Below are 19,182 nucleotides of genomic sequence, written 5' to 3'. Positions count from 1 at the left end.
TTGACGAAAAGTGTCGGGAGTAAACCGCTCCGATTCTGGTTGTCTTCTCCCGGGAATATCTTTCCGCACAACCCAAGTTCAACGGCGATTCAAGCTCCTCCAGCTCTTTACCGCTGGAGCGGGTCGACCACAGCAGAAGGGAAGCCTACCAGCGCAGCACTGGCATAAACAGACACTTCCGAGGCAAACTGGGTACTAACGGTACCCCCAATGACGGTGTGCAAACAGCGACTCCCCACAGTCCCGGCTCGGTCTGGCGTGAAGCGGAGACTTGAACGAGAGCGGCCTGAATCTTTCCAACATACGACTTCACTCCTCAACCCGAGCCCAGCGGTATAAGGCTAGTCGGGGTCTTGCGTACTGTACGAAAGCTCCTGCGCAGATTGCTATGCCGGCCGGTTACCGAGCCCCGGGGCGTGAAATATTACCCGACACCCTCGCGTCTATTTTTGAAGAGCCGGGGACGACAGAAACCTCAGCGACGTGCGACCGCCGCCACTTCGACGAAACAACCCGGTCGGAGTTGTACCGGTAAGTTTCTCTTCCCCCATTCCGACATGCGCCGCCACTTGCTAACTACAGCCCCGATGTCACGGCCGCCTCTGCGCTCACTTTCCGGATAACGCCTTTCCGTACTTGTTTCATGCGATGGCTCGCAGATGCATACGTACATATGACTGGTTTTAACGCAAAACTTGTGTTTCCTCTCCGAATCGACGTCCTGGCTTGAACTTTCGGGGCATTTTGAGTCCGCTTACGAACAGGCTGTTCCCGTAACTCCACTTCGGTCCACTGTCACTTTCCCTGGTCAGCTGCACATAAGCCGAAGCCCTCGTCTGTCAAATAGTGTCCCGGGAAATACAAGTAAAACCCAGTAACCTCTTTTTAAAGCTGCAGTGCTCCGTCTTTGGCCCCCTTTCGCTCCGTTATTCCCCCAGAAACATTAATTCTCCCGGCTGTACATCCTGTTACTTTCTTCTGACAGTTCCCGAGTAGGATGCCGAAGAGGAGAGACATTTCTTCCCCAACTGGCCCTCTGGCCGCTAAAGCACCACACAGCTTTCCAATCTGCGCTGCTCCCGTTCCTGGCTGATTTGTGTGGGTCTGCACCGGAGGTGGTAGTGTTGGGGGGGTAGAAGAGGAGGAGGAGGGAGGGGGGGGGGGTGATTTCAGTGTATTATAGCTGATTTTCTCCCTGGGTTTCGTTCCCCCTCCTTTCAGATGAGGGCTGCAAGCGCAGATGCGATGTGCCCCTACCAGCGAATTGCTGCGAGTCAGCAGCACGCATGCGCCTCGGCGGGTTTCAGAAAGCCGGGTTAGAGCGAGTTGGGGCGGGGGGAGAGAGCACAGCATCTCCATTCAGTATAAGGTTACTGTATCATCACGCACATTTTTTAAACGACAACTGACATCACATTTTAAAGCGACATTGCCACGGCTGCGGTATTTTCATTCAGGAAAAAACGTGTTTCACCAAAACGGGGAGGGTGCCGTCTGTCGTCTGTGCGACAGTACGTGCGGTCCGATTCACTGCGCATAAGGGATTACTCCTATTTTGGGGGATTAGGAGCACACTGAGATTAATATTCTAAAACCCCGGTGTGAAACACTGTGCCAGTACGGTAACAACGAGTTCCTCCGGAGATAACCGATGTTATTTATACATGGATACACAGAGCACACTGCAAATTGAGATTGGCCTCGTTTAAACGTATAAAAAAGGTGCAATTCTGCGGACAGATTCACAAAACAAATTATCTCATTTTTTTCCCTACTTTTAAACGTTTATGACGACGCCTTGATTGTCAAAGGACCAAGACGTTAATCTATAGCTTTAGTAGGCACATCCAATCGAAAAAATCCAAACAATATGCAGACACAAAGCCTCAACATCATAGTTAATAAAAATATAAAAAAGCATTTTGAGATGAATCATTGAGTTATTTTACATTCTCTCATTTACATGGGACAAAATGTATCATTTTCAGAGGAGGCAACCTAATACCTATGTTTACTGTGGGTGTGATTTCACCAGCAGTGAGCCAGAGAACAGGAATACATTTAATAAACCACTCAACGTCCAATCAAACAAACCCCTTGGATACCACAGCTCACACATGCCTAGTTCATTGCAACAAAGGCTTGTTAGTTTAACCGCTGTGGGTTCTGACTTGAAAGTGCCCATCAACACCAGCAGGAGTCATACCACTGTCCACTTGAACGTTCAGTCAGGTATTGTGCCATGTGGGCTTGAGCCTGGCCTCTTGGCACATCATGCCCATTGACGCCCCTCGCAAACAGGCAGGTGTCCTCAGTGAGAACAGGAGCCCCCCTTAGAGATGCACAGCACACGGGTGAATTTAGGCATGGGGCTGCCTTGCATTTCATCTGTCAGCCACTGCTGCCAGCACCACAGGCCTACAAGCGTGTGAATTCTCGGCTAACCCCTAGCCAAAGGATTGATTAGCCTTTGAAGAAAATAATTCGTCATTCTCCTCCAACGACGTCCATTCAGAGGGAAAGGCAGCTACAGCCATTTAATAACATGGCACTAGCAACACTGACAAAAGAAGCAGCCAGCATTTTTCTTTCTGGGGAACTGTAGCTGTCGAATGGCACGACGATCTGGCAGTTTTAATCCACTATATAAATACAGCCTCCTAACTAGAGCTACTAAACCTGTAAAAGTTGTTTTGCTCCCAGAATGCTGGTTAAAATGATAGCTGCTACCCTATTCCTGTCTCCAAGAACTGTGATGTCATTGTCTATGTCAATGTTATGTCATTTGTCATGTGAGGATAACACGCAAGTGAGCATTTCATTTGTAGTGGGGTATTTATGACAATTCACTTGAACTTGATATAACAGAAGTGTCCAAAAAAATCAGAAGAGACACCCATCTGGTCACTAGATTTCAGAACATTTAGGTCAAACCTCACAGAAATAACATGTCAGTGAGAAAGGGGGTTGGGAGGCAGAGGATCTAAGTACTGTACACCCAACATCCCTGATATCTTTATTGCTGCTTTGGCGAATTCATATTTAACAGAACCTGGAAAACAAGAATGACCATTTTCCCTGCCAGAGTTACATTAAGGACACAAAAATAAAACTCTGAACTCGCAGATGCATGAGGATGTAGGACCTTTTGTGGTTTTGTCAAGATTTCTCTCAGAAGCCGACAGAGTGCTAAGGTTTTCGTTTCAAAGGGCCTCTTCGTGTATTTTGAACATCTTACACACTTTAAAAACAATTATTTGAAACCACTCTTCTTTGAATGGACTATTCACAGTGCAATCCCATCTGCAGAATAAGAGAAAATTGAGGGGTACACTTACACGTACACTTTAAGTACTGTTGCAACAGTTTGTAAGTTTCTTTTTTCCTTCAACAAGCAAGTGCTCCCAGCCTAATTCTGTCTCTCGTACTGTTTCGGAAATGTCAGAATGCAAACATCCTTTAAACAACCCACCCAACCCAACCTGTCAGTCCACTGAAGCTAAGCAGGTGTGAGTCAGTACCTGGATGGGGTACGCTATACTGTAAAAAGGCGCCGTCCTTCAGATGAGACGTAAAACCGAGGTCCTGACTCTCTGTGGTCATTAAAAATCCCAGGGCGTTTCTCGAAAAGAGTAGGAATGTAACCCCGGCGTCTTGGCCAAATTTCCCATTGGCCCTTACCAATCATGGCCTCCTAATAATCCCCATCTATGAATTGGCTTCATCACTCTGTTCTCCTCCCCACTGAGAGCTGGTGTGTGGGGAGTGTTCTGGCGCACTATGGCTGCCGTCGCATCATCCAGGTGGGGCTGCACACTGGTGGTGGTAGAGGGGGGTCCCCATTACCTGTAAAGCGCTTTAACTGGAGTGTCCAGAAAAGTGCTATATAAGTGTAAGCAATACTTATTATTGATATTATTAATACCCATTACTGCTGCAGAGCAGTGCTCCAACACACTGGTTCCCTGTGACCCCTGTATCACCTAGCTTTTATTCCAAAGCAGTTCCTAACTGTAGCCCAAGCGATTTTGATCGGTGAATTTGAGGAAGGTTTTATTTTTACAATTGCCTTTGGCTCTTTGAAAAAAGCTGAATGAGAATGAGAACTGGTGCCGTTCAGATGTGGCAGCCAAACACAACCAACGGGACCAAGTCTCAGCAAGCAAGTGGACCGATGAAAGGCACCGGTGATTCAGAGCTCGGCTGGAGCGAGCACCCGCAGGAGCAGGGCTGGGAGCCACTACTGCAGAACAAGTGTTTCTAACATTTGTTTGATGAATTTAACTATTTGGAGGACATCTACAGTAGCGCCACATGCATACCACTGCACTGTTTATGATTGTATTCTTTGGAGCTGCCAAAGTGAGCTTCAATGCCGGCGATTTGAGGGGTTAAGGTTGTTAGCAGTCTTCTTGCGGGCTGCCAGGAAGACACATCAAAGCCCATTACAGCTCAACCGTCCCTCTGCATTTGTAAGACAGTCTCTCTCCTCTCTTGGCGACAGATATTCCTTCCGTATCTGTCAGCCAGTCCCCACGTGAACGAAAGCAAAGAGTGTCTGCCGTGTGCTGAGGGGGAGCAGCTCTGAGCTGCTACGAACAGGAGGTACTGTTACCCGCTACCGATAGGAAATCGCATGCCGCCTCTCGCTGCTGTCAAAACACTCTGAGATAAGCAAAACGGTACAAATTCAGCCACGGCAGGGATCCGTCATAATTCCACAAATGTGTGTAAACTGTGCAGGGTCTATTTTTTTGGTGTACCCGAATTGCTTGAATTTCACACCCCCAGCTTGTGAAATTGACTGAAAATCAATGACACTAAGAAGCTTTACTTTACTATACCAGACGTACTGCCCTGCAATGGATAGGTGTGTTGCAATACGATCACCAACGTGGGCCGATCAAAAAAGATCTCCCTCACCGAAAATGCAGCAGTTACAGGAGAGTCTCGGTTTGTGCTATATCCTACCACACCCCACATTGGTCCTTCTCCAGCAAACCAGACGTGCTGTGTCAAAACACTCTGAGATAAGCAAAACGGTACAAATTCAGCCACGGCAGGGATCCGTCATAATTCCACAAATGTGTGTAAACTGTGCAGGGTCTATTTTTTTGGTGTACCCGAATTGCTTGAATTTCACACCCCCAGCTTGTGAAATTGACTGAAAATCAATGACACTAAGAAGCTTTACTTTACTATACCAGACGTACTGCCCTGCAATGGATAGGTGTGTTGCAATACGATCACCAACGTGGGCCGATCAAAAAAGATCTCCCTCACCGAAAATGCAGCAGTTACAGGAGAGTCTCGGTTTGTGCTATATCCTACCACACCCCACATTGGTCCTTCTCCAGCAAACCAGACGTGCTGTGAAAACTGTGAAACTGTTTTCCTAGGGTGGGCAGCTTTGATAACCAGTGATTGTTGCTTTCTGAAGAATTACACACCCTTGCCCCGTGTTTGGAGTGCCAACCATTTTTGCCTCGGCGTGGATAAAAATATCGTTGCACAAACCCTTCTAGAAAAACAATGATGTACTTTCTGTGTTGGAATTCAAGCTTCTACAGAGTTCTTATTAATATACATCATGCGGTTCATCCAGTTTATGCAGGTTGAGCCCTATACTGCAGGTCAGACGTTGCTAGTTTGGAACTGAGCCGCATCAGGGGCCAAATGAGATCAAGAATCGTGAGCGAGGGCAATGCAGAGCTGGCTACATTGGGTAACCTTGAGGGGGCATGCAAAGGAGACCCCCCCCAACGCACGCTGCGCACTTGTGAGTTGGCAGCACTGTTAGTGAAAGACGATCCCCCGCCTCCACATGGAACAAACTGTCCTGTAAAGACAGTGGAGTTCACAGTGTGTCAACTGGCCAGTGGCTAGACGTGTCAGAGGAAAGCATGCTGGTCCTCATCCACCCCCCCACACCTCCCCAGTTCAAGCTGCACATCGAGAAGGGGAAATATCGAGAGAAGAGGAGCAGCGATCCCAACTCAGAAAAAAAAAATCGCTTTTTATCCTCTTCTTTTCTTTTAATGAGTCCTCACCCATTGTCGTGCCTCCTGCCATCAGCAGCACCACAGGAACTCGATAGACACATTAGCCCTCCACTGTGATGGCAGCAGTTCTGACAGTTGGCCCACGGGTCAGCGCAAGCGTCCGTCTCACCGTTCTCCGTCTCTCCCAAAAAAATAACAAGAGGGAGTGGGCGTTAATTATACGTGCGTTCCACTTATGGCCGCATTGATCTACCGTTTAAAGAGCTTCAGGGACGACACGTCACTTTAATTGCACAAAAGGGGAAAACCAACAGCGATCAAATCCGTCTCATTAACGCTGGAGCCACCAAACTGCGGCGGGTGTCGTCTTTGCCCAGGAGGGTTCGATCCAATTTCCCGAGAAGGCGGCACACGGCAACGGCCGAGGCGTGTTCGTGGCGTCGGATTGCAGCAGAAAGAAAAGGCAGGATAAGCACCTTTTCGGATCTTTCTCTCCCGCCAGCAGAAATCTCCTCCCGGGCGCTAGCTTTTGTTGGAAACCCCCAAGCATCTGTGATGGCCGGACCATTCCGTCCCGCGAAGCAGAAGAGTACGACTTTTCCCAATTGTTCGACTTCAAAACCTAATTAAGATAAACCCACACGGAACTAAAAATACATACCACTAACATTTATTCAATATTTCAAACTGATTGTCTACGCGTACGCAATCTCTTTCAACAGATGGCAGTTTGTCAGAGGTATTCACAACTATGGAGAATACTTTCATATACAACACATTCTACACTGAGTTAATAAACATATCTAATAATACGATTTTAAAGAGGAAAGGGAAACCCAATTACATCCATCCAACTTAAATCCTTGTACTTTGTAGAAGCTCATGGAGTTGTAAAAAATGTGCTCACAGCCCATTTTAAAGACGTTAATTCTCCAGTCATGTATAGGATTAATTAGCATTTATTCAACAATATCAGAGGAAATATGATTGTCACATAAGTACAGCTTAAAAAATTTAGTACATTGCCTCCATCAGGGTAGACAACTTTACCACCGTTTCAAGTATTTGTCCCAGCTAATTCCAGTATCCGGGTTAATTAAACAATTAAGGCTCAATTAGGTATCTCACTTACTGGATACTAAAGTAATATTATGGCATGCAATCTGGGTGCCAAGATTATCTACCCTTTGGCAATTAAACTTATAATATATATTCACATTTCTTCGGAAGAGTATCTGCATCAACGCAAGCATGTTATATAGCTATCAAGGCTTACCATTTGGCGTGCCACTACCAATCATCTGTATGATTGCAAAATTTCTATCTGGTCTTGGTAGTTGGACTAATATGGTATTTCACTGTTGTACAGTATAACTGGTGTAAATGTTATATGTTAATGAACTCTTGGTTTGCAAGACAAACCCCCTTAGGAGCAATAAAGGTTAATTCAACATCATGCCCTATTAGGTGGGGGAACAGTCCTGAAACAAAGTCTAAGCTACTGGAATAAATCACATGAAGGACGCACAAGTCTGAAAACAGAACTACACACAAAGCATCTGGAGAATCTGTGCCGTTTTACAAAAAAATACGTGACTCTGTAGCCTCCCCCCACAGCTGGGTGACTCATGGTTTTAACAGGTGAAAATGGAAAGAAAATGGGCTTAATCACAAGTGTTCTGGACACTTGTTCTCTGGGGGAATTCACTCTGAGGTGCGCAAAACCCAAACTACATGAGCCGCGCGCAAACAAACTAGGCACCGCCAGGCTAGCACGAAGAGCTAAGGGTGAAGACGTGTCATTAGCTGGCTTGTCACCTCCATACTGCTACGCTGCTGTGGCTTTGTTATAAAGTGTTTTTATTCGTTTTAAAAATAGGACGAAACGCGATAGTACAGCTGCACCCAAAGGAATTCCACTCAGGCAGACGTCCGAGAACAGACATTTCTATGCCAGCAGCTCCTGCTGCACGCTGGATTGTTGTGCATTTGATAAATAAACTTTGATTGATTGATTGATTGATTGTCCGATGACTCCGCCAGAAGCACTGCGCCATGAGGGAACGACCGCTGTAGCACATCAAGCCTGCACCTCCCCTACAGCTGTGCCGACGTCCACAGGTGTGACACCAGGAGAGGAAAGGACCCAGGTAGCAGCCGTGCCACCCTGGCGACCCACGCAAGTAAGCAACAGGGAGGTTCTTGAACTTAAATACCCGAACGCCTGCAGATGACCCTGTGTTTTGTTCGGCAGGGGGAGCTGCATCGTACAGGAACTGATGACGGACGGTCGAGTCAGCTCCAGAAACGCTCAGGCACCCCGGTGAACGAGTAGGTTATTTGAAAGCCCACGCGTCAGAGATTGCAGAGCATCATCAGCTTGGTGCACAGTGTACAGTTAACAACAGCTATGGATGAGAACAGACTCCCTGCCCATCTGAAAAGCAGCAGGTTGCCCTTCTCAAAACAAAAGCTACAGTATAGGAAGGGACAGAAACACAGCCACCTTAGAGACGAGGGCTCATTCGTCACCAGTAGAAGATTCTGCGACAGTGGCTTTGCATCCTTCAGAGTGGGCAGCTGCATTCGTGGATCACCTTCCACTGCAATCGATCAGGCACTGCATCCTCATTTCCGATAGCATTTCACAGCTGGATGGGCACAGGTCATGCATTTCCAAGCAGGAAATTAAATTCTCACTTACAAAAACTATATATATGCAGCGCACAGGAATTTCTTTTTACAAACTCCAGTGGGCTTTCACAATTGCCGTGTTTCCATCTGCCTTTGGGTTTATCAGTTCCGTCTTCCTTCAGTACTGGAGTGAACTCAACCTTCTCCACCCTTTGGCCAGAGGTTTTGCCTTCTAGCATCATTATCTGGAAATCCTTCTGCCAGAGTGCCATCACAGAGCCTTGAGCAGAATAACAAGCAAGTTTTTCATTTTTAAATATGTACTGGTGGCGCTACATTGTGCTAATACCAGCACAGTTTAAAAAAAAAAAACATTCTGACAGGTTTTCTGGAATACTAAAGACAAATAAATATGCATGTCAGGCTTCAAAAACTGTAATTATCACTCCCTACTTCAGATTTCATCTTATGGCTGTACAGATTCTCAACTATCAAAATAGGGTATTCTCGCAAGAGATGTGGAATGTGGAAACACAAAACTCTTTTCCTGCACACCTCTGGGACTCTCTTCTCGAAACGGCACACATACTTGTTGACGGAGTGTCGGAATTCTAGTATCTTTTACAATCAAATTGTCTTTCAATCAGAATAACAAAACATACAATCATAACAATAAACTGTGGTTCCCAAAAAGGATGCTCAACAACAGCCAAAATGAAACATTTAAACAGCAGATCTTTCAAGTGGTTTTTTGTAATTGTGGTTTTTAGTTGTTGAGAGGTTTTCTGCTTTTTTGGAAGAGCAGGGTGCCGTCTTTTAAAGATGGTGTGACAGCTGGTTAGTGTCAGTTTTACATTCATTATGCCCCATAGGTGGCTTTTAGCCATCCATAACAACACTAGCAGATGACCACTATATTACCTGTAAAGTGTAACCACATGTACTATAGTAAAGTTGTTCCTATAATATATGAAGGCACTGATATTATAATTTCCTCATGAACTGAGCCATTTAAAATGTCCTCTTTTATACCTGATAGTGTCACAGAATTAGATCACCTTGGTTCATGCTGCTGCCACCACAAGCCCTGCAGAGCAACCTTACTGCAGGCAATAAAAGCAAAGGCTTGTGAAACCACCAAGAATAAAACATAAAAACAAAAAAGCAAGATGACCACATGTTCCCCATATCGGCAGCAATTTCTGTCCCAGTAATAAAAAGACATGTAGGCTACATAACCATTAGGGTTCGAGTCACGATGCCATCTCCTGCTTCCAAACTGGCACCAGCAGGTGACTGGGGGGTACTTGTCACACGCACTCACATTACACTGTAGCTGCGAGCTAGGAAACACGCGTCCTAAATTAAAAAAAGCACACAAGAGGATGGCAGAGTCTCTGTTAGAGGCCACCTGTTGTGGCAGACCACCTGTTCCTAGATGAGACACAGTCCGTCTCACAGATGAACAGCTGGGGCATAAAAGCAAAGGGTAGATTCCTGGTTTATGCTGAGTAGCCTGGGGCACTGATGTAACCCAATCATTCTCGGTTTTCTAAGTCTTTTTTAGTCCAGTACTGTTACGAAGCGTCTTTCAGGACCCTATGCAGACGACACAATCCGGAAGGGAGTGAACACACACAGGGAAGAGACAAGGAACGGGGCTGGTAGACGAACGGGGGGGGGCGTGGTCCGGTCCAGGGTGAACAGTCCAAAGGGTAATCCGTGGGGAGGCAAATGCCCAGAGCCGGGTGATCAATCCAAGACGAACAAGACAAAGTTAAGAGCAGGAGCGGGATCCGGCGAAGGGCTGGGTGGAAAAAGTTGGGGAACGGAACCAGGCGCTCCAGGTCCCGGACTCGGCTAGTGTAGCGGAGCTAGTTCGGATACGGTGACGTCAGAGCCCTCACTGCGCGTAGCTGCCCGGGCTGGGGGAGGTCTCCTTTAGCTCACGCGGCCGGTTCCCTGTTGCGTTACGCCGGAGACCCGGGTCCGCGCCCCAGCTGCTGCGGGACGGAACGGGCGGCGGAGGGCGCGAGCCCGCGCGGAACCGCGACGATCGCACCGGTGCCGTGACCCGGGCGGGAGTGCGGAGTGTCCTTCGCCGAGGCGAGGTTGAGCAGGGGAGGGTGTAGCGGAGCTCGGGTGGTGACGTCAGCGCCCTCCCTGCGCGTAGCAGGGTCCTCGGCTGGCCGGGCTGGGGGAGGTCTCCTTTAGCTCACCCGGTTGGTTCCCTGTTGCGTTACGCCGGAGACCCGGGTTCGCGCCCCAGGTTGCTGCGGGACGGAACGGCGGCTTTTGCAGGAACGGGGAGCGGGTGCACAAAATCACCTAAAAAGCGAACGAGCCGGAGCAGAACCAGAAAGAAATACCCTTCTTCCCTTGTAGTACTGCGTTTAATATTGCATCGCTTACATCAGCATTGTAACTGCTTTACTTTTAATGAGTTTGATGCCCATTGAAGTCAGCGGGATTCCAGCTGAAAGGAATGACATGATACTGGAGCCTCCCCAGCAAAGGGGGAGCACCATGCTGGAAATCAGGATAAGTGGTTGCGGCTTGACAGGCAAGAAACAGCTCTTGTGGCCTAGGACGTGTCTCAAAATAACCCAAAAGGTAGTGAGAAAATCCCTCGGCACAAACTTCACAAACTACGACCATGTTGCCAAAAGGGACAACCCCACATGCTTGTATCGCAACCAGGCCTCTGACGATGACTCACCCACACGTGCAGGAAAACATTCAGGGAGTCCACTGTTTCAATATTGCGGCTTTGGATCACAGCAGAGGACCGATCACAAGGCTTCATAGCATTAACCAGTGACCTCCGTGCTCGTAGAATAGACCCAGACTATTTAAGACAACTGTTTACCACAGACAGTTCAATCCAGCCCAGCCTCTGGCTTGCACCTACAGGTAAGAAATATTACTTCATACAAGGATAAAAAGTAATGGATCATTATATCCTAATAGTTGACGCAACTGCCTTGAGCTATCAGGGACAGAAAACTTGTATACACCCACCTTTTGGATGTTTTTTTTTACTAACCGAGGCAGATAAATGGCTTCCCAAGTCAGGATTTAGAATCAGGGCACGCACCATAAAGACAGTGGGTTTGTAGCCAGGCTCCTTGGGTGGAGAATGGCACCTTCTCTCTCCTGGCAGAGTCAAAGAAGTCACAGGTTGCTCGACCTGCTTTTTACCCAATTCCTGGTAATCTGCGGGGAGAGTCTCTCTCGACATCTATACAGGACAGTGAGCAGTTTCTGAAACTTGACACCGGATCATAACTAAAGCTGCAGCAAGCCTCAAGTCATGTGACTCATGATGTACAGCACTTTCCACAAATATGGACGTCAACCAAAACTGCAGTTCAGACATTCTAGGTTTTGTATCCCCGTCACTAACAATGTCAGGTTGTCCACAGCACCATAGACAGACTCATACCTTAGCTGCTTGTGCTCAAAAAGGGCACAATAACCCACGGATGCCAGGGCTGTTTCACTCAGAGCAGGCACATTTAGTACATTTAGCCCTAAGCCCAGTGAGCTATGCCCCACAAGTTACTGTAGCTTAAACACTCGATGAACATTTTCAATACACCTAATTCTTGGGTGGTGCTGTTCCTAGTGAATGGTGTTTGTGTCTGCTCCGCTTTGTGCTGCGGTGTGCTATTCAATGTATGTTAACCCTGCCTCAAAAGTGAATATTTGAAGTGTGTGTCCTTGGTAGTGCTTTTTTACTCCTGGTTTTTATAAAGGAGCTTCCAGGCCTATACCAAAATCAACACCATTGAACACAGCAAAACCAAACACCTTACACATACTGGTCAGTCTCGGTTTTCAAGGCAGGTATGACACAATTGTCTTCTTAGAGATCATTTTTATTTATTTCTGTGTTAAAAACACTGACGTCGTTACTTCCAACTCAACTCTGGCACACAGGAATCTGAATCTCTAGCAGCTGAAACTTAACGGGAAGATACAGACTATGAACATGCAGAGATTTTTGTCATGTGTTCGCAAATGCATATTGCTACAACGACACTGCCCTGCATTGTTAATCTGAAAGCAGCGTGACGATGTAATGCAGATATCGTACTCGCGAACCCCCCGAAGACCCCAAACCGCCGTCGCCATAACAACAATTTACCTGCACCTAAAAATACAAACATCTTTCCCTTGACTTTCGTCTGGCTGAATACACACGCCGAGTTCCCGCGGCGCTTTTGTATGCGAGATGGCGAGGACAACGAACATTTCCAAGAAATACATTGAACTAAGAAACCTCCCGGGCTGCGAGAGCTTCGGTTTTTTTTGTTTAGCAGCAGCGGTGGCTGTCAAAGCGAAGGAGAAAGACAGAAACGAGCGAGACCTCACATCACACGTCCACAGTGCAACAAGCAATTCACAATTTATGTTGTAAATTTTCATCAGTACCATCACATCGGAGTTCCATAATCGTGCCAGGGCTTGGCGGCGTTGTCTGTCATGATTCACGGATATAACATTATACTTCCCCTCACATATTTATGATACATATCAGTATTGTACTTCAGCAGTTGTACTATAGGGTCATATTCTATCTATACCAATGTACATTCCCGTTAAATAAATGCTAGGCACTGCCTAATTAATCAAAACTAAGACACATGCTACAGAGGCAAGTAATGCATTACACCTCAGCTTCGCCATATGCACTTACTGGGCTTTGCTGCTTTTTGTACATGGGGACTGGTTAAAATGGACATTTGCTTGGTTTAAGCAAAAACGATTTGAGGTGGCTGGAGCGTCCCTCACTACAGGACACTCAAATCGACGAAGGGAGTGGAGATTGTTATTTAGCGCATCCCAGTATGTAACCTATATCGTTTGGACGGGACTCCCTCGGTATCTCTATGAGCAGCGTCTCCGGGAAACTACAAATCCGTCGTGGACAGCAAATCATCAAGTTTGCAACTGCTTGAATGCACTAACCTACCACCTAAAATAAAAAAAAAATACTCATTTTAAAAATAGCCTTACCTTTGTAGCAGGCAGCGTTGGTGCTAGAAAGAAAAGACGAGGTTTCGTGGAAAATGAACACCTAACGATTGCCGGGTTCTTAACTTTACCCGTATGGATCTTACACCCTCCAGTACAAAAGTTTAATTTCCAGTTCAAATCGTCCCTTTTGGCTCCTTTTCCAGAGCTTATGTTTTTCTCCAGTTTTTCTTCTTTCTCATTCCCCCTGCTCCCGACTCCTTGAGTTTCTGCCTTAAAAAAAATAACGTGAAACTGGACTTGTCTCTCTTGCTCTCTCCAGGAAGGGGAATTCGTGAAGGGGGGAAAAAAAAGGAAAAGAAAAGCAATACGTTACTGGCGTAGCGTAAAAGCTTTCTATGTTCCAGGTGCACCCGCCATCGAAGGAATGCGTACAAGCTGTTCGGGAATAGCAAAGTAAAACTGCACTTCCCATAATACACAGCGCCTGAGACGAAACCTGGATATCCGGGTTAGGCTGACAACAGTGGGAAGGTTGCATATACAGTGTCTCCTTATTATAAAATCCTAAACTGCTACTAGGAAAAAATGTTTTAAAAATCCTTACAAGTGGCGCTTTTAAGTCATTTTCAGATTGGTTTTTTTATGAATATTAGAAAAGGCTGACAAGATTTTACATTTACTCCGAAAACGTATAACCGAAGCCAGTCTTCTTTACCGAGTATGTGGATCGGATTAAACAGTAATTACAGGACTGGGGTCTGTGTCACAGTCATTCGGCGTGTGCCGGCGACTGAGTGGGGGAAAAAAAAAAGCTTTAAAATGATTGGCTGGCTGAGTTGCTGCCTTGTGAAGCTCACAGACGCCTTTCTTCTCTGTGAGTGTGATGCGCACATGACCAACGTTTCGCGTCCTCTTGAGGTTAAACTTGAATCATAGTTGAGTTTTTAAACTGGTTGTGCGCCGTAGTTTGCCCTGGATAGATTTTAAAGAAAATATATATTTTTTTTTATTAGCTCTAGATCATTGTGTAAAAATTGGCAACAATATTATCTATAAGCGTATATTAAGTCGTAATAAAAGTATCCCTTTCCCTGAACTTTTATTTTAAGCCACCAATATAAATTGAAATACCTACCTGCATTAACACCGGAACATTTTGGGGCCTAAAGTGTATGTGGCAAAACACTGCCATCCTGTGTCTGTATGTAAAGATGATCTGCAAACCAGACAGCAGAACAAGCCACCCCTACACAGCTCTTGGTTTGCTGGCTATGAGAAACAATAAACACACCCCCACCCTTCCAACATCAACAATAAAATGACTTGAAAGATCGTTCCCATGTTTGTTTTTTTCATTACCCTGGCACAAAAACAGATAAGTGAGGTACAGTAACTAATGTCGCATTCTCTCACATGCACAAGTGGCCTGAGGCAGGCTCTGTTGCCTGACAGCAATGTCATGTGAGTGCATGCATATTGCTCAAGTGGTGCTATCTGATTAATATTTCATTCTGGCGCTGACGCCTTGTTCTTTGAGGAATCTTGATAGGCCTCTTGAGGAGCTAAGGGAACAGGGTGATCACAGTTCTGATGAATGAGAAGGTCTCCCTGCTGCAAAGACCTGGGCAAACACATACTGGATTAATGATGGGACTTGTTCTGCTACCCAATTTAGATAGTAATCTAAATTGAAGTTTAAAAGCCTCTGAAATTGCTCTTGAGAGCCTGTAAGGGATAGACTAAAGTGAGGGGATTTTATCAGAAACCTATTCTAACAGGCATCTCAGTGCTTTTCCTGTTGCTGAGCTGCAAAACCCTGAGAGCAGTTTGCGTTCTTGCCTTCTAGGAAACAAAAAAGGGGACATTTGCCTGCTTCTTTAACTGTCCATGATATATCTACACCTCAGCATTTATTCGCTCACTGTCTTATCGTTTGAGTTATAAGTGTGCATTGGCAATATGATTAATTGAAGAGGAAAGGTCAGGACAGCTTACAGTATGTCAAAGAAAGTTCTATCCATAATAGTATGCACCTTTGTACGTAGTGTGCATGCTGTATACAGGAGAATCTGGCTAAAAGAAGGACATACAGTACCTCCCACGCCTATCATACAGTTTACTTCACTTAAAGTGAATTTATTCTTCAATGGCTTCTACCCATAAGCAGTGCGATTGGCGAACACATTTGGCCATGCCCCTACACCATCTGCCTCATTATAATTTCTTATTTATTGTACATCTGCTGTCATTGTTTACAAGACAGCATTGTTTACATTCAAGCTGTTTACTTGTTTACTTGTACATTGTCTACTGTTTGTTTGTGTATTGTCTTGATGCGCTGTCTGCACTTTGTGTTTTTACACTTTTTTAACAACCGAGAGACTTTCTGTAAGTAAGAATTCCATTGTACCAGTAAAGTACAGGTTACATATGGCAGTAAAGTTCAAGTTCAAGTGGGCCACTTTTAGATGCAGCAATGGTGTGCTAAGAGATGCATACTGGAAGATCAGTGAGAACAGTACTAGGGTGACCTGCGGCAATGAAGTGTGTCAGTGTATACCTCTTTTGTTCATACAAACGTCTCTTCGAGGAGGGTGCACAGAGACTCACATAAGGGTGAAAGATCCAAACAACACACAAAGGAGAAGTATGGCAGGCTGTGTGTGGTGCTGCGCTATGTTCCATGCAGATTCCATGCCAGGCTCTTGTGTGGTATTTCAGCATTTTGGAATTTGATATTGTTGGGTTTGTAAATCCATGACTTGCTACAACCACTGACAATTTTTTTTATATCATTCGGCAGCTGGCAAAGGTCAGTGGGTATAGCCTTGTTTGGAGGGGGGGAGAGCAGGGCACACTCTTTTACTTTGTCTCCCATTGTGAAACCTCATCACAACAATAGATCTGCATCGGCTTCAATGGCTGGGTAGCTTGTTCCATACACCCACAACTCTTTATGCAAAGAAGTGCCTCCCGTTCTCGGTTTTAAAGGCATTTCGACATTGTTTCTACTTGTGTCCTCTCGTTCATGTTTCACGATTCTGAAGAATGCTGGGCTGACTTTATTAATGAATTTGAGGATTCCGAATACTGGGATAAAATCCCTTTGTAGTCTTCTCTTTTCAGGACAAGATTCAGTTCCTTCCGCCTGTCAGTTCAGGGCCTATACTGCACTAGTTCCTTGGGCAAATACATTTTCCATCTCTTCAGTATTAGGGAATATCAGATCACAGACAGCTGAAAAAGCAAGGATTCCTGTAAATTGCCCAAGATAAAGGGATGGCATTCTCAACTGAAGAAGAGCTGCTGTACACTCCATTAAAAAAAAAACATTCAGATTTATAGTCTTGTCTCCACAAAGTCCAGAATACCTTGCTTTTGGAAATGATTCCAGTATTTTTACAGCTTAAGAGGATTAATATAACCCAGTGTGAACAAAAGCACGGCTCTTCAAAATGAGATTAATGTGACCGCTAAGAAGGCAGTGAGGCCAATAAATGTAAGTGCAAATTTCCCCTAGGACTATATAGGAAATTCATTCCTCCCAGGTTCTGAAAGACTTCACTTCACAACTTTTGCTGGATAGTTCAGATTGATTCCAATTGAAACTAGTAAATGTTGTCGCCAGTTGACATCAGACGAAAGTAACAAAAACATTCCTGGAAAATTCTCGATTTGCAGAAAATCCAGATCGAACTCTTTCTGATCCGAGTATGTCTCCGACACCTTTAGCTCAAGAGGAAGAAAACTGGAGCGTACCGCCAGAGATGGTCAAATCCAACTGGGCTTTTTTCGAAGGCTGACACAGGCTGTCTTTACTGTAAAACTGTTTGGTTTTTTTTTACGCATCCTGCAAGTCCCTCCAGGAAAGTGATGATTGGGTGTCTAGTTAAAAATGATAGACCCCTCACGCACACTTGCAAGACTTAAGGTCTCACTTGGTTTCTTGTAAGAGCAGTTTGGGAAAACTAATAGCTTGGTGCTTTGTTCATTTTTCAACAGACAGCACTTATTCCTGCAAAGCTGGCTGATGACAGATGTCTGCAAGGAACGAGGAGCATTGCTGAATTTCATCCTATTCTCTGCGGGCCTGTGTTCTGCTGAATTCAAGGTGACATGTCAGCACAATATCAAGAACCACAGAAGTTTAAAAGTATTGACGGACTAAAGGTAGATGCACAGTCCAGGCAACGTTTCCTCTCATTTTTAATGGCCTGTGTGCGCAAACATTTCAAATTGTGCACATTTTTCCCCGGTGACAAAACCTTGTGCGCACTAAATTGAGTGTATGTGAAATTGTAAACCTGAAATGATTTTTTGTTAATATAGTCATCCTCATAGAAGCATAGAGATCCAAAGGACTGGGACAGCGACTCAACGAGCCCAGTCACAGAGACTGAGTGTCGAGCAGGGAGGTACGAGACTACGAGAGCAGAGATATCGATGATCGAGTAGCAATAATAATGCACACAGCCAAGTTGGGCCTCTCTCAGCCAGTCTTGTGATCAATTTGGCATTTTTCAATTGACAACCGTGTTTGTTTTATCATCATCATATTTATTTGGAATTGAATTTTTTGTGCGCAGTTCAATTTCCTATGTCCGCTGATTTCAGAACCTGTGTGCACGCACACACGCACAGCTTAGAGGGAACATTGAGTCCAGGGTGCCTTATTCAAAATGTTAAAAAACTGTTAAAATGTTAAAAGGCTTAGCAAGCTCAAGGATATTAATTATTGTCATTCTAATGTCTTAGAATGTCTTCTTTTGGCATTCACCAAGAAAACTCCCCCAGTCCTGTCCTCTTCAGTTGAGTTGAATGCTTTGTATTCATGCCCTACACACTGGTTTGAATACCTGTCACTGGTTATCAGGAACCTTTTTAAGTTTCAGATTTTACATAGAACAAGTATTGGAATGACTGCATCAGGATTTTGTCAATAAATTAAGTAAAGCACCAGGCGTAATGCATTTTAACATGCCATCCTCTTTTTAAATCTTCTCCACAGGCTGGCAAATAGAAATGCAGGCCCTGAGACGGGTTTGAGATTTTTAAATAGAAGAGGTGATATCTGCAGCATGGTTTACTCATGAAGGGTTACTAAGTAAAACCTTTCCACATGGGGCTTAAAAAGGGTTTTGATTATAATGAATTAATGTGGAAATACGTAAGGCTGAAATATTAAAACCTAGTGCAAAACAGGAACTGCTATAAGAAATAAAGAGACAAAAGAGATAATCTCATATATAACTATATATCTCATAAATAACCCCATAATCTGATTGGCTCCCGAGCTTCCTATAAATTCTCTGACATGAGAACATAACTGAGTCACGATTTTCATGAAGTACTGGCATCCTCCTCTGTACGCAGAGCTATTTAAATATTCAGTACATCCAAAACAGAGAGTTGTATTTTTAAAAGATGTTGTAAAAATAAACAAGTAAACAACTTCTATTTGTAAACTTCATACCAGTTTTAACGCTGGCTGTCTGGATTGATTGTCTCTCCAAGTAACCATGCAAATGGCAGTAGAAATGTGGCTCCGCTGTGTCCGTTTACA

The 19,182-nt window shown here is 45.1% G+C and overlaps 1 protein-coding gene and 1 long non-coding RNA gene across 2 annotated transcripts in view; one reads left to right on the top strand and one right to left on the bottom strand.

Annotated features, from left to right (window-relative positions):
• The window catches only part of capn15 (calpain 15), an 85,940-nt gene extending 71,559 nt beyond the window's left edge, over positions 1-14,381 (bottom strand). Inside the window, exon 1 of the mRNA XM_069181063.1 lies at positions 13,659-14,381. The gene's annotated coding sequence lies outside the window, so the exon portion shown is untranslated. The remainder of the gene's footprint in view (positions 1-13,658) is intronic.
• Positions 446-19,123, top strand: LOC138224322 (uncharacterized). The gene is made up of 3 exons (XR_011182783.1): positions 446-531; positions 8,046-8,185; positions 17,622-19,123. It is a non-coding gene; the product is annotated as an uncharacterized lncRNA (long non-coding RNA).
• The last annotated feature ends 59 nt before the right edge of the window (positions 19,124-19,182 follow it).

Source organism: Lepisosteus oculatus, chromosome 19 (genome assembly GCF_040954835.1).
Source record: "Lepisosteus oculatus isolate fLepOcu1 chromosome 19, fLepOcu1.hap2, whole genome shotgun sequence".
NCBI classification, from domain to species: domain Eukaryota; kingdom Metazoa; phylum Chordata; class Actinopteri; order Semionotiformes; family Lepisosteidae; genus Lepisosteus; species Lepisosteus oculatus.
Note: the sequence above shows the minus strand (reverse complement) of the source record. Positions and strands in the feature narration are given on the sequence as shown.